The sequence below is a fragment of the Oratosquilla oratoria genome, chromosome 2 (genome assembly GCF_046742065.1).
Source record: "Oratosquilla oratoria isolate Oo_2021 chromosome 2, ASM4674206v1, whole genome shotgun sequence".
Taxonomy (NCBI): domain Eukaryota; kingdom Metazoa; phylum Arthropoda; class Malacostraca; order Stomatopoda; family Squillidae; genus Oratosquilla; species Oratosquilla oratoria.
In genome coordinates this window covers 27,963,390-27,978,601 of record NC_134778.1, presented here as the reverse complement: position 1 = coordinate 27,978,601, position 15,212 = coordinate 27,963,390, and the positions used below count along the sequence as shown (strand labels likewise).

At 41.6% G+C, this 15,212-nt stretch overlaps 1 protein-coding gene across 1 annotated transcript in view; it reads right to left on the bottom strand.

The window, feature by feature from the left end:
• Positions 1-14,326, bottom strand: part of LOC143037936 (zinc finger MYM-type protein 1-like) — a 30,318-nt gene extending 15,992 nt beyond the window's left edge. The window contains exon 1 of the mRNA XM_076206636.1: positions 13,445-14,326. The gene's annotated coding sequence lies outside the window, so the exon portion shown is untranslated. The remainder of the gene's footprint in view (positions 1-13,444) is intronic.
• Positions 14,327-15,212: the final 886 nt, after the last annotated feature.

Sequence of the window (15,212 nt, the reverse complement as noted above, 5' to 3'; positions counted from 1 at the left end):
CGGTCTGCGAAAGTACGCTTTCAAGGTCACATATCAGAGGCCAGAATGTTGGAGAATGGCACTCCACAGGGGGGGGGGGGGTCCTCAGCCCCACTCTGTTCAATGTGCTCGTCTCCAACATTCTGGAACTACCTCTACCACAGGGGTGCAAGGTCATCTGCTATGCAGATGACATTGCGCTCTTAATTACTGGGAAACGGCAGTGCTTCAACAGGGCTCAGCGCTGTTTAAGCACTGTGGCGACGGAATGTAGCAGGTTGGGGTTAAAGATCTCCCCTACAAAGTCGAAAGCTATGGCACTGAGACTCAGGACAGAGGGGAAGCACCTCACCATCCAGGACCTTAGGCTGGACTGGGTTCACCAGTATCAGTACCTGGGGGTCTGGATTGATGAGAGGCTCACCTTTCAGAGGGAACTTACCTATGTCAAGGAGAGACTGAAGGCAAGAACCACAGTTATGAGAGCAATGACGGGGAAGGCACTCGGTGCCACGCATCGGGTCCTTCGCACATTCTATGTGCACGCAGTCCGCAGTCTGGTGGACTACGCTGCCCCAGCTCTCATAAATGTGGCGACTGCCAAGCTTGAAGACCTGGAGCCTTGCCAAAATGCCGCAGCAAGGATTATCCTAGGAGCTCAACCTTGGACTAAGATCGTTAACCTCCGAATGGAGGCTTCGTTGCCTTCATTAACATTACGGGTCAGAAGGCTGGAGGTCGACTTTCTTGCCAAGTTGGTCCAGAGCCCCAGGATAACTGAGCTGAGTCAGAGCCTTGTGACAGCTCTGGGACGGTTGGGTACTTTTATCCACTCCGATACCTGGCTGGCACAGGCGGCAGGGATCCTGGACTCCTTCAAGCTCACCAGCACTCTCCTTGAGAAAGGTAGGGACTCTCCACATCCAGAGTTCAAGCCCCCACCACCATGGCTGTCATACCTGCAACTTTCGTTGTCACAAAGCTTCCCAGTAAGAAGAAGTTATGTGACCAGAAAAGAGTACGAGCGCAGGCCCTACTGTAAGGACAGGAATTTTGAAGGGATATTATTTTTGGAATTTCGTTTTATTTATCTGTTTATTTATTTGTGTGTTGACTTGAGAGACGGTTTTACTCAACCAAGAAGCAAAGTAGAAAATAGAGCCTTAATAGACCATGAATTTATTCTATTCTATGTCTGCCTATCAAGATGTGTTGGCAAAGATCCTTACTATAATCATTGAAGAAAAACATACAATAGGAGATAGCTACAAATATATTTCAGCTGATTTTGGTTCAACTAAGTTTCGAGACGACATTAGAATGTTCTCGAACATAGCGGGCGCACCGAAGCTCCGCCCACCCGTGACGTCACTAACACGTTCGGACAGAGGCGTAAACTAAGGCCATTAATTTTAAGAGTAATAGGAAAAATTCCCAACTTTCAGTTCAGGATTCCACTAGAGAAATAGTTTAGGGAGAGATTGTAGCAGCTACGGGCTCTGTTGAGAAGCGAAATGAAGTTTTACGAAATAATACAACAGGGAGGTTAGTAGTTTACCCATAGATACGAACACATAGCCGTCTCGTTCTTGTTGTGCGCAGCTAAAATTTTAATCTGATGCCAAAAACTATTCCGATAACAGGTATGGATACGTTCTGTAAGATTAATGAAAACAAATGTCAATATGTGAGTTAAATGATATAGTGCAGATATAGTAGGTAGATAGTTATTATTATTAAGTTTTGAATCTGATGCCAAAAACTATTCCGATAACAGGAAAAAAAAAAAAAAAAAGGGTTTAAGGGAGTGTACTCCACAAACACTGCGTGGAAGGAGTTAGACGGTGTCACGCATATATACATTAGCTATGAGAGTGTAATCCTTAGAGTATAATGCTGTCTGTGATCTTTCTCTAATAAGAATACGGGGTTGAAGGTAGACACAATATTGTAAGTAGACTTATACAGTGACCGGAAGGTTGGAGCGTAAATAACTACGTTTTTCCACGTGCCTGTGACCTTACTTATGATGCCCATAAGCAAAAAAAACTGTGTTATTAAATATCTCGCATACCCATATATTTTTCATATTGTAAGGATCAATAGATTGTCTAGTTGGAGAAAACCACAATATACTTTTGTATTTTCTTACTATATTTTTGCTTCAGTGTAATAATTAACACATAGAAAACCTTCACTTAGATTCTTTTACTACCCCCCCCCCCACCTGGGCATAGGCCTTTTCGCTACCCAGAACCAACCCCGAACGACCTGAGGAAAGGGGACGGAGTCAGACGTGAATAACAAGGAGCAGTTTCCATTTATGGTCAGATATATCCATATAGACGATTGGGTGGTGGCAGTGTATACCTTGATTTCTTATTTCCCAAATCGTTCATATGTGGGTATCTCTGATCACTCCCATTGGAGGTGCTCTTGGTTAAACACTAATCAAATCGACGGCACCACACTACAAGGCGTCCGCGCACTGTCGAGACCTGGAACGGCGGTCTACTACACGGGTGGCTCCGTAGACCCCAACAGGCCTCGCAGTGCGGGGGCTGCTTTTGTGACGGATGGTTTGACCTACGGCAGGAGAGTATCTGATCATGCGTCCACTCTCCAAGCTGAGGCCATAGCGGTCCAAGGAGCGTTAGAGCATGCTCTAATATCTCGAGCTGGTCCTGTGGTGATCCACACGGACTCACAGTCTTTGCTAGGCAGCTTAGAATCGATACAGCCCAGCGACAATGTACGCCTACTGACCTCCATCCTAGCACTCCTGCTGAAGCTGCATCAACTGGGTACCAAGCCACGTAGGTGTCCCAGGTAATGAGTTAGCCGACGCCGCAGCAGAAGCGGCGCGCAAAAGACCTGAAGTCGATGTTGTCCCTCTCAGCAGAAATCAGTTGCGCCTACGCACCAGGGCTCTTAACCAGGTACAACGGTTCCTCGAGCACAGACTGGAGGCAGAGGTGTCAGAGAGGGCGAGGTGGTACAGGGCAGTCACAGACTACGAGCCCCTTGTACTACCTCGCTCCACACCTAGAAAAGTGGAAACTCTGCTCTTCCGTCTGCGGCTGGAGGACCGTTGTTTCTGGCAAATCAAGACCAACCCCACATCAGAAGAAGATGCCATCATTGCCGCCACCCTGAAGCCACCCTTGACCACTACCTCAAACATTGCCCCGCAACTGCTTTTCTGAGGAGAGGGCCTCCGACAACATCTGAGGCTCTTGTGCGCCGCCTATGCAGCCACTTAAGTCCGTTTGAACTGCGTCGGCTGGTGGAGTGTCAGCCCCCCCTTTAATTTATATATATACACGTCTCTGTCCGAAAGGGTGAATTCATGGCGATGTGCATATGTATATTGCATACGTATGCACATCTAATGTATGTATGAGTGTGTGTGACCAAGGCCACACACGCTCATACATTGAACCCCCCCCCCCTGTAATTTCAATATATATGTTTACTGTCCGGAAGGGTGTATTCATGGTGATGTGCATACGTATATTGAATACGTATGCACATCTAATGTATGTATGAGTGTGTGTGGCCAAGGCCACACACACTAATACATTGGATCACCCCCCCTTCTTTACATTATATACACCAAGATGTCACCACTTACCATCATATACAGTTATATTGAGAAGGGTGCATTCACGGAGATGTGCATGCGCATTCATATACGTGTGCACATCTTGTGAATGTATGAGTGTGTGTGGCTGGGCCCACACACACTCGTATGTCCAAACACCCACGAAACGGGCTCACACCTAAAGCCCGTGGGAGCCTCTCTCCCAAATTTTATAGAATAGAATAGATAGACAAGTTTAAGTATTAGGCGTTCAATGACTTTAGAGGGGGTGCAGAGAAGTGCGATTGGGCGGTGCGATGTTGGGATTGTTGGGTCTTTGTTCGGTTTTGGAATGGTGATTATTTTACCATGCTTCCAGATGTCAGGTATAGTGTTGTGTGAATAGCTGTAGTTTGCAATGTTTGTGAGTGCGTGTATACCTTGTGGTCCAATGTGTTTTAGGTGGATGTTGCTTATGTTATCAGGGCCACAGGCAGATGAGTGCTTGAGATTATGTATTATGAGTTTTGTCTGACCATCTATGAAGGGTGTATAGTCTGAGTCTGTGGGGAAGTCTTTCTTACATCGAATGGTGCGTCGGTCGTCAGGGTGAGAAGTGAGATGGCTTGTCTGTGCAAAATGACGTATGAGTGCGTTTGCTTGTTGTCTGTTTGAGGGTAGATTATCTGTTGTTGTGATTATTGCTGCGTGAGAGCGTGTAGTGTTACTGTTGGATAGTGTAATGCTGTTGAGTGTTTTGTACAATTTGCTGGTGTTTATTTTGTGATCAAGTGCATTGATAAATTTTTGCCAATTTTGTGTTTTTTGTTCGTGTATTTTATTAGCAATCACAGTGTTTAATGTTTGTATTTGGTCTGCTATGTTTTGAGGGATAGGTGTGGGGGTATCGTGTTTAGTGTGTCACGTTGTCTGATGAGGTCTTGGATTTCTGGTGTGAAGTTGGGGTTGTGTGATTTTCTGTTGCCTCTAGGAATGTATCTCTTGTCTGCGTTTTGTATGATTGTATTAAAAGTGTGCACAGCATTGTTTATGTTTGTGATTGGTGTACTGTTAAGTGTTTCAAAATGTTGTTCTGTCTCTTTAGTAAAAGCTTCCCAGTTAGCTCTCTCGTAATTGTTGTATGTGTGTCTGTGGCCAACTGGGGTGTATCTTGTTTTGGTGGTGATGATGATTGGAAGGTGGTCAGAACCAAGGGTTCCGACCACTCTCCATGATGTTGTTGGGGTTAGGCAGGGGGAGCAGAAGGTGATATCAGGAGAGGAGGGAGTGTAGAGGGCTTGGTGTGGGATATGTGTATGATTATGTGTGTTGTTCATGATAGTCAATGTGTCAAACTGAGTCTGTATATCAAGTCCTCTGTCTGTGTCAGGGTTGTCGACATACCAGGCAGACGACTTGGCGTTGAAGTCACCACCCATGATCAGGTTGGGGATTGAGGCCAGTTGGCTAAATTGAGGCCTGAAGGTGTTTGGAATTGTGGGGGATGATTGTGGGGGAATGTACATGTTAACTATTGTCAGTGTTGATTTGTTGCCTGTGCGGATTCGAATGGATTGGATTTCTGTTGTGTTATCTGTGGTAGGGAGGAGAATTTTGGTTGTGGCACTTGTGTCCACAAAACAGATGGAGTGATGGATCAGGGTGATGAGTCCACCGCCATTGCCGTCGGTCCGGTCTTGTCTGATGGTGGTGTAATTATGAAATGATGGTGTTTTGTGTGAGTGTCTTAGTTTTGTTTCTTGTATAATCGCAATGTGTATGTTGTGTTGTTTAAGAAAGTGTTCAAGTTCATGTTTTTTCGTGTTAATGCCGTCAATGTTGTGTTGTAATATGTTGATGTTGTGTGTTTTGTATGTGTTGTATGTTGCCGTTTGGGGTTGAGGTTGGGGTGGTAATGGGGAAGGTGTATGATCTGGGTTAGAGGGAGGGAAAGGAGAGATCGGGGACAAAGGAAGGGGAGTACTGATCGGGGGTAAGGGCAAAGGGAAATTGGGAGTGGGTAAGGGTGCTGGCTGTGGTTGGGGAGGTGGGAGTGGGGTTACTGGAGGGCAGGTAGAACATGTCCAAGTGTTTGTGTATTGGTTTGTGTCAGCAAGTGTTGTACAAGTGAGGTGGGCCCAGTTTTTGCACATATTGCACTGAACTGAGCCCTTTGTCTGTCTGCTCGAAGTAATGGGTTTAGAGCATGTTGGGCATGTGTATTTTGTGGTGGGCCCAGGATTGCTCTCTACATCTCCGGCTAAAAGTAGAAGAGGGGTGATCGCCGGAAAATCACCCCTCGGTGCAGAAAAAACGTAATATTGCATGTTGGGAAAAAGGATTGTGGTACTCCCCAAGGCAGGCGTAGCTCTTCTCTTGGGGATCGGTGCCAGGGGTGGTTGCTGCTGTTTGGCCCCCAACTCTTGGGGTTGGGGGGTGGTCCCACGACGTAGACGCTGCAGCTCCAGGACCTGGAAGACTAGTTATAATGGGTGACTTTAATTGTAAAGAAATCTGCTGGGAAGAGATGACAGTGAAAGGTGGAGACGACCTAAGGAGAAATATACTACTTGATATGATTATAGTACAAACAATGACACAATGGATACAAGAGAATACTAGGTATAGAAATGAGGAAGAACCATCGAGACTGGACCTAATAATCACATCAGAACCTGAAATAGTGGACGAGATTGAATATAAGACATCAATAAGTAAAAGTGACCACATTTTAGTTGAACTTGAACTAAATGAAGAAAAATACATGAAAAAAAACGAACAATACAGAAAGGGAAGATTGATGTACGGATTTTTTTCTTTTTCTTTTTTTTAAGCAGACTGGGAAAGGATACACAAGGAGGAAACAACAGTAGAAGAGAAATGATTTTTTTTACAACAATTTATAAGGAAAGAGTGGAAAAGTATGTTCCAAGACAAAAACAAGAAAAAGATATGTAGAATGTTGGTACAACAAAAGATGTAGGGGGTTAAAAGACAAAAGGGATAAAGCTTGGATAAAATGTTAGAAAGACAAAAGACCCGAAAAACGGAAAAATATATACTGGTTATAGAAAACAATATGTACAAGCGCGCAGAGAAGAAAAGAGAAAATACGAAAAGGATGTCATAGAAAAATGTAAAGATCAATCAAAACTATTTTATAGATTTGTAAACAACAAACTGAAAAACAAACAAGAATTAGTGAAACTACGACAAGGAGGAATTGAATACACAGAGGAAATATAAATGACAGAAATTATGAACAAGCATTTTAAATAAGTGATTACGAGGGAGAACATACAACTTAGAGATCCCAAGTGGTAGGAGAAAGTCCCCCCCTATGAAAGAGATAGAAGTAACAAGGAAAGAAATAATGAATCACTTGAGTAATTTCGATGTCAGAAAATCGCATGAAGCAGATGAAATGGCAAACTGGATTTTGAGAGAATACAGGAACGAACTGACAAAATACATAGTCTAATAAGCAGTTAATTGAAAGAAGGATAAGTTCCAGAAGATTGGAAAAGAGCAAATATAGTATCAATATATAAAGGGGGAACAAGGAGGACCCTACTAACTATAGACCGGTCTCTCTTACAAGTACGATAGCTAAAATTTGTGAAAGAATGATCAAAATTAGATGGGTAAGGCATTTGGAAAAAAAAAAAAAAAACTATAACCCAGGTCAATTTGGATTTAGACAAGGAAGATCATGTGTCACAAACTTGATGTGTTTCTATTCAAGACTAATAGATATAATACAAGAAAGAGATGAATGGGCTGATTGTGCATTTCTAGACCTAAAAAAAGCTTTTGATAGGTGTCACATAAGAAATTGCTAAAGAAATTAGAAACTGCAGGAAGAATACAGGACAAACTGCTGAAGTGGATGGATGACTTCTTGCATGAAAGAAAAATGAGAGTGGTGATATGAGGCAAACATTCTAATTGGGATGAAGTGAGTAGTGGAGTTCCACAAGGAACATTTTTGGCCCCAATAATGTTATATATATATCTATATATACATATATATATGTATATTTATACATATATATACATATATATATGTATATATATATATATATGTATATATATATATATATATGTATATATATATTAATGATATGGATAAAGGAATTGAAAGTTACATGAGCTTCTTCGCAGATGATGCAAAATTGTTGAAAAAAAGTTAACATTGTAGAAGATTGTGAGTAGCTGCAGAGTGATCTAAATAAAGTATGGGGAGGGAGTAGGAAGTGGGAGATGGAATTCATATAAATTGGGAGAGGAAGAAATTAAGAAAATGGAAAACGAGAAGGACCTAGGAGTCATTATTATGAATATGTCCCCTGAGAAACATACAAACAAAAAAAATACCTGGATGAAGAAATTGTGAAGAAAATACTAGTCACTTTGATAGGACCAAGACTGGAATATGCAGCGACGACGTGGACGGCAAGTACAAAAAAATGTACAACAAAACTTGAAAGAATACAAACAGCAATTACGAAATTTGCACCAACGCTCTCAGAACTATCATATGAGGAGAGAGAGGAGACTTGATAACTATTTATAGAATCATGAAGGGCATGGAAATTACTGATAGAGAGGATCTAATAAAATGGGGTGGTCGAGATACAAGAGAACACGGAAAAAAAAAAACAATTATAGAAGAGACCTGAAAAAGAACAGCTTTCCCCACAGGATAAAAGACATTTGGAACAAGTTAGATGAAAATGTGGTGTGTGCAAAAACGATACACGAATTTAAAAACAGTCTAGATAAAACGAGATATGGAGACGGGACACTACGAGCATAGCTCCCCTTCCAGTAAAATACAACTAGGTAAATACACACACACTTAATCTAGATTAACCCAACGTAACACAGTATAACCTAACCTATCACAATCTAACTTAACCCTACCAAACCCAATCTTAACTAACCTAACCAAACCTAAACCCAATCTAAACTTAACTATCCCAACCTAACCTGAAGTAAACTATCCCAACTTAACCTAAAGTAACCTATCCCAACCTAACCGAAATTAGATTAATCTAACATAACCTAACTCAACCTAAAACATCCTAATCTAACCTAATTTAGCTTGACTTAACAACTTTACCTATTCTATCATAACCTAACCCAATCTAACCTTATCTAACCCAACACAACTTAATCTAACCTAAACTAATCCAAACTAAAGTAACCTACAGTATCTATCTACATACCAAGTCAAAGGCTTGTACCTATTCCCACCCATCCCACTCCCCTCCACCCTATCCTCTCTCTCATCTTTACTTCTCATGGATGATGGGTCATCCCTGTATCCCACCCATTGCCCTGGGTCAGAAGCAATGTAACAAGACACCGATTGCACCCTCAGCAAGGCAACTTCACTTAATCAGTGACTCCACTTCTCCGTCCCCTCATGTAGAAAAAGAGGACGGGGAGAAATCCCTTCAGGCTCCAGCAAAATATTATTCATACATAAGCACCTAAATGTCTATTCCTCATTACACTCTTTAATCCACCAAGGCATTTACTCGCTTCTCTCAATCTACATTCTGCCTCCACCTTCACTCCACCTTTTCCTGCTACACTTGCACCCAAGTATCTAAAACTATCCACTTCCTCCAGTCGCTCTCCCTTAATGTTCACTTCCAGTCTACTGCCACTTTCACCCCTTGTACATCTCATCACCTTACTTTTACCCACATTTATCTTTAGCTTTCTTCTATCACATACTCTCCCAAACTCTGCCACCAGCTTCCTCAATCCCTCCTCCGATCCTGCCACAAGCGCAGTGTCGTCCGCAAACAACAGCGGCCTTGCTGTGGATGTGCTGTGTCTTGCGACACTGCTTCTGACCCAGGGCGGTGGGCAAGGTGCAGGGATGACCCGTCATCCAGGAGGTGCTCAGATGAGAGGGAGGGTGGGAGGGGTGTGGAGTGTATTTAGGGATGAAATGGGTGGGAGTGTTTTTATGCCTTTCCCTTTTTGGCTACCTCCCTTGAAAGGGGAAAAAAGCCTTGGTATATGTATGTATGTATGTACATAAGCACCCCTTATCCCATCCCTTCCTTGCATAACAGTATCATCTATGCACAACCACTCTCCACTCATCCCTATCTCTTGCTTTCTCTCTTCTTTGCTCAACGCCCTTTCACCCCATCCACCCATTTTATCCTTGGTCACCTCGAATTCACTCCCTCTACCTCCTCTGCCTTCCACACCTCTTTTACTAATCTTTCTTCACTCATTCTTTCCATGTGTCCAAACCAACTCAATACTTTTTGATCAACCCTATCTATAATCTCCTTATCCACTCCCACTCTCTTCCTCTTATTTATCACTCTATCCAACCTTGTAACCCTACCATATTTCTCAGACATTTCATCTTAAACACAAACTTTTCCTCTCTGCCTCTTAAATTCTAAGTCTCTGCCCCATACAAAGCTGTTGGCACAATCACCCCTTCATACAATCTCCTGTATAGTTCCACTAATCTACCCTAACTTTAACTATCCCAACCTAACTTAACCTATTTTAACCTAACCCAAATAAACCTGATCCAACCTAACCTTATCTAACCTAAGCCAATCTAAATAAACTAACCTAATCTAACATCATGTAACCACACCTAATCCAACCTAACCCTACTTAACCCAACCTAACCCTAATTAACCCATCCTAACCTAATCTGACCTGATCTAACTTAACCTAACCTAATGTAACCTAAACTTACCCAACCTAACCCAACATAACCTTACATTGTCCAGTAATGTCATAACACATCAATAAATACACTAAAAACCCACTGTGGTTGGATTTAAGAAAAGAAAGGAAGTAACGATTTCCGTATATTTCGATTACCTGCTGTGATCCTCTTCCGCTTGAAGAGGATCACAGCAAGTGATCGAAATATACGGAAATTGTTATTTCCTTTCTTTTCTTAAATCCAGCCATAGTGGGTTTTTAGTGTATAACCTTACATTTTCTAATCTAACCTAAACCAACCTACCACCTAACACACTCAACCTGACCAAACTTCACCTAAAATATCCTAATCCAACCAAACATGACCTAACCCAATGTAACCTAATCCAACCCAATGTAACCCAAACCTAGTAAGCAAGTAAACCCAACCAGACTGACCTATCCCAACCTAATCAAACATAACTTAACCTAACTTATACTAACCCAACTAAACCTAACAAAACCCAAACATATCCCAATCTAATCTAGCCTAAATGTAAGCCAATATAACCTTAAGTAGCCTAACTTGACGCCACCTTACACATCCAACCTAACCTATCCTAGTCCAACTTAACCAAAGCTCATGTAACTTAACCCAACCTAGCCTAACTTAACCTAATATAAAACAATCTCACATGACCAAACCTAGCCTAATCCAATTAAACCTAACCTAGGCTACACTAACCCAACCTAAATTAATGTAACATATACTAACCTAACACAATCTAACCAAACCCAGCATAACCAAACCTAATGTAATCTAACAGAACTAAACCTTACCTTATTAAATCTAACCCATCATAGCCCAACATAACCTAAGCTAACCCATCCTAAACTAACCTATCATAACTCAATCTGACTTCACCAAACCTAACATAACCTAGACAAACCCAACCAAACTTATTTTGGCCAATGTAATATAAACTATCCCAACCTACCCTATCTTAACCTAATGTAATCTACCCCAATTTATTCTAACCCTACTTAGATAAACCTAACCCAATCAAACCTAACTTAATACAACCTAATGTATTACCTAACTCATCTTAACCTAGCCTAACCCAAACTAATCTGACCTAACCTAATCTAACTTATTCTAACCTAACCAAACCTAAAATGACCCAACCAAACCCTAACTTAATCCAATGTAACCTAACCCAACATTACTAAAAGTAATCTAACTTCAACAAATGCACCTAACATTAACTAAACTTAATGTAACATAACCTAAAACAGCATAACCCAACTTAGCTTAACCTAAACTAACCCAACCCAACCATACTAATCCAACTTGACCCAACCTCATCTCACTTATTGTATCAAACCTAACCATATCTACAGTTGCCAAACCTAACCTTGTTTAATCTAACCTAAACCAATCTAACCCAACCTAATGCATGTTACTTAACCTAAACAGATCTGATCTAATCTAACCCAATATAAACAAACCTAATCTAATTTTAGCCAACTTAACCTAACCCAACCTAAATGAACCAAACCCTATCCTGACTTGACTTAACCTAACCTCACCTATACCTTGTATTTTACGGGAAGAGAGCTATGCTCATAGTGACCTGCTTTTGTGTGCCTATGGCACTGTATGGGACAGAGACTTGGATTTTAAGGGATGTGGAAAGGAAATATTTAAATGCAATTAAGATGAAGTGCTTGAGAAGTGAGTTTTACAAGGATGGATAGAGTGAGAAATGGGGTTGTGAGGAAAAATGTGAGGGTAGAAAGGAAGCTGGCAGTTATTTAGGTTTTATGAAGTAGACAAGAACTGATTTACCAACAGAGTGTTTAATGAACGGAATAGATTTGGTAACAATGTAGTGCGCATTGAAACAATTGGTTATTTTAAGAGAAGATAACTTTAGATAAGGATTTAAGGTGGTAATGGACATGGAACTGCCAAGTGTAGGCCTGTTGGCCTCATGCATTATCTTCCATTTCTATATACTTATGGTTGATGAAAGAATACTGGGATGGTTTGGGCATATGGAAAAAATGAGGAAAGATTAACAAAACCAGTGTGGAAGGCAGAGGTAGGTAGTATGAAATTGATGGGAAGACTTAGAATGAGATGGATGGATGGGGTGAAAGGGGCCATGAGTAAATATCTGTTGAGCAGGGAAGGGAGAAAGAAAACATAGGTATTTACTTAGTTGTATTATACAGGAAGGGGAGCTATGCTTGTAGTGACCCATCTTTGTATCTCTCAGCATCTAGTTTGTTCTTAAATTCTTTTATGGTGTTTGCACACACTTTTGTTTTGTATAATTTGTTCCAGACATCCACCACTCTGTGTGGATTTTTTTTTTCTTTTTTTTCAGATCTCTTCTATAACTATCCTTTTTGAGTTTCTTTTCATGTCCTCTTGTTTTTCTTTTATCCCACTTTAATAAGTCTTTTTTGTCAAGGACTTCCATACCTTTCATGATTTTGTAAATGGCCAATAGATCTCCTCTTTCTCTTCTTTGTTCCAGGGTTGGTAGTTCCAGTGTAGACAATCTTTGTTCATAAGATAATTTTGAAAGTGTTGGGGCCATCTTTGTCATTGCTCTTTGGGTTCTTTCTAATTTCCTTATATTATTTTTTGGCCTGGGTGTCCATAGTGTTACAGCATACTCCACTCTAGGTCTTATCAGCGTGATTAATACATTTCTTACCATTACTTTATTCAAGTAATTAAAAGCCACTTTTGTTGATCTTAGTAAATTGTAGGTTTCTCTGACTATATTATTTATATGTTTGTCTAGGGATGTATTTATCTAGTTGTATTTTGCGGGAGGAGAGCTATGCTCATAGTGACCCACTATTGTATCTCTCTGCATCCAGTTTTTTCTTAAAGTCATGTCGTGTGAATGTGAATGCGTGAGTAGATAATGGTTGTGATGTAGTCCACAGGGACTTCTCTATTTTCACACAAGTGGGTGAGGAGAGGGAATCACCATGTAAATGAAAAGGGTGGCCCTGCTCTGAGTATGCAGTGTCTTGCTGTATTGCTCATTACCCCTGCAGTAGGAGGGAGAAAGGGTTGGCCCTTTATCCATAATGAGCTAAAAGTAAAAGGGAAACAAATGGCTGATGGATAGGAGTGGGATGGTGGAGGTGGGTACATACCTTGGCTGGTTACCTCCCTTATAAAGGGTCAGGGGCCTCTTGGTACGTAGAGAAACTGTATGTTGATGGCCTAGTCCTGTTGTGTTGTAACCCATGCTGCTCATACCAGCTGCCTTCTTTAAAATGCCATCACTCCAGTGCATCAGTGGACAGAGGAAAATAAAATTTCGTGTCTCCACCTCAAAATCAGTCACTCTGCACCTCTGTAGATGGCTTCGCTGTATAAATAATCCATTAATGAATCTAGGAGACATTACCCTCCCAGTGGTAGAAAAGACATGATTTTAAAATTAAAACTAAAATATTTAAAATAGACTCACATGGACTCCCTACCTCAAACAACTAAAAACATCCTGCCTTCAAGTTTGTGATATGAAACTAGTATCTCAAACAAGAAGGTGAGCAGATAATCACTCATCTCTAGCCTGTTGGTCTGTTGCCTTGCAGAGCAGCCCTGAGGCCTTGTGATGTCCTTTGTATCCACAGACTGTGTTGCTTCAAAAAACTCATAAAAGTCATACAATCAATCAATCTGTTGCCCCTGATCTCTCTTGCAGAAAACCTGCAGTCTTTGGGTAACCAGTAACATCCTCTGGGCCGGTCCACAAGTCACTCAGGAAAGATATATTATGTTGTCAAAGGATGGTTAGTGTGGGGCATTTCAGTACAAGATGTACTGTGTAGTGGATCTGGGGCAGTTTCACTCTTTTGTCAGGCTTGTTCTGTATTGGTACTGTTTTACTACTGGATGCTGTCCTGAGCATGGTGTAGTTCTTAACAGGCCTGGGATTTTTTTATTTTCTATTTATCTATTCTCTGATTTTTTCCTTCTTTACATGTTACACATACCTACATACATGTACCAATAGCTATTTCCCCCTTACATAGGAGGTAGCCAAAGTTAAAGGCTTAAATCCACTCCCACCCATTTCATCTTCACACACTCCACTCCCATTCACCACCCCTCCTTCCCTCTTTTCTTGACAATGGGTTATCCCTGCATCTCACCCACTGCCCTGGGTCAGAGGCAGGGTAGCAAGACACAGCACATCCACAGCAAGGCTGCTTCATTTAATCGTCAACCTCCCCTCTCTATCCCCTCATGCAGAAAAAGAGAAGACATGAAGAAATCCCTTTGGTCTGTATTGAAATATCATTCACACATACTCCTTCAACCCCCATCCCCCATCCCCCACCCACTCCCTTCCATGCATAACAGCATCATTCATACACAGCCATTCTCCACTCACCCCTATCTTCTCCCTTTTTCAACAGACATTCCCCTCTTTCCCAATGCCCCTTTCACCCCATCCATCAATCTCATCCTAGGTCACCCCCTCATGTTCACTTACTCCACACCTCTTTTACTAAACCTTCTTCCCTCATTCTTTCCATGTGTCCAAACCATCCCAATACTCTTCCATGGACCCCATCTCCCAACTCCCTTGCCACCCCTACTCTCCTCCTTTCTCACTCTATCCAGCCTAACCCTTACCATACTCCTCAGGCATTTCATCTTAAACATAAACTCTTCCTCTTTTATGTTCCATGTATTATACTGCGACTGTTCTTCCATTATGTTGTCCCCCCAACCCCTTGTTACTGTCCTGTACCATTTCTCTGAATATTCATTTCCTTTTTTTGCCTAACCCTGTTGTGGGAGAAAAGAATGCTGCCACCAAGTCTTTCCACTTGAGTCAGAAGAGGCAACAAAAAACGGGACGGGGATAGGGCTGGAAGTCCTGCTGCCTGTTGCCCCAAAGGGGAC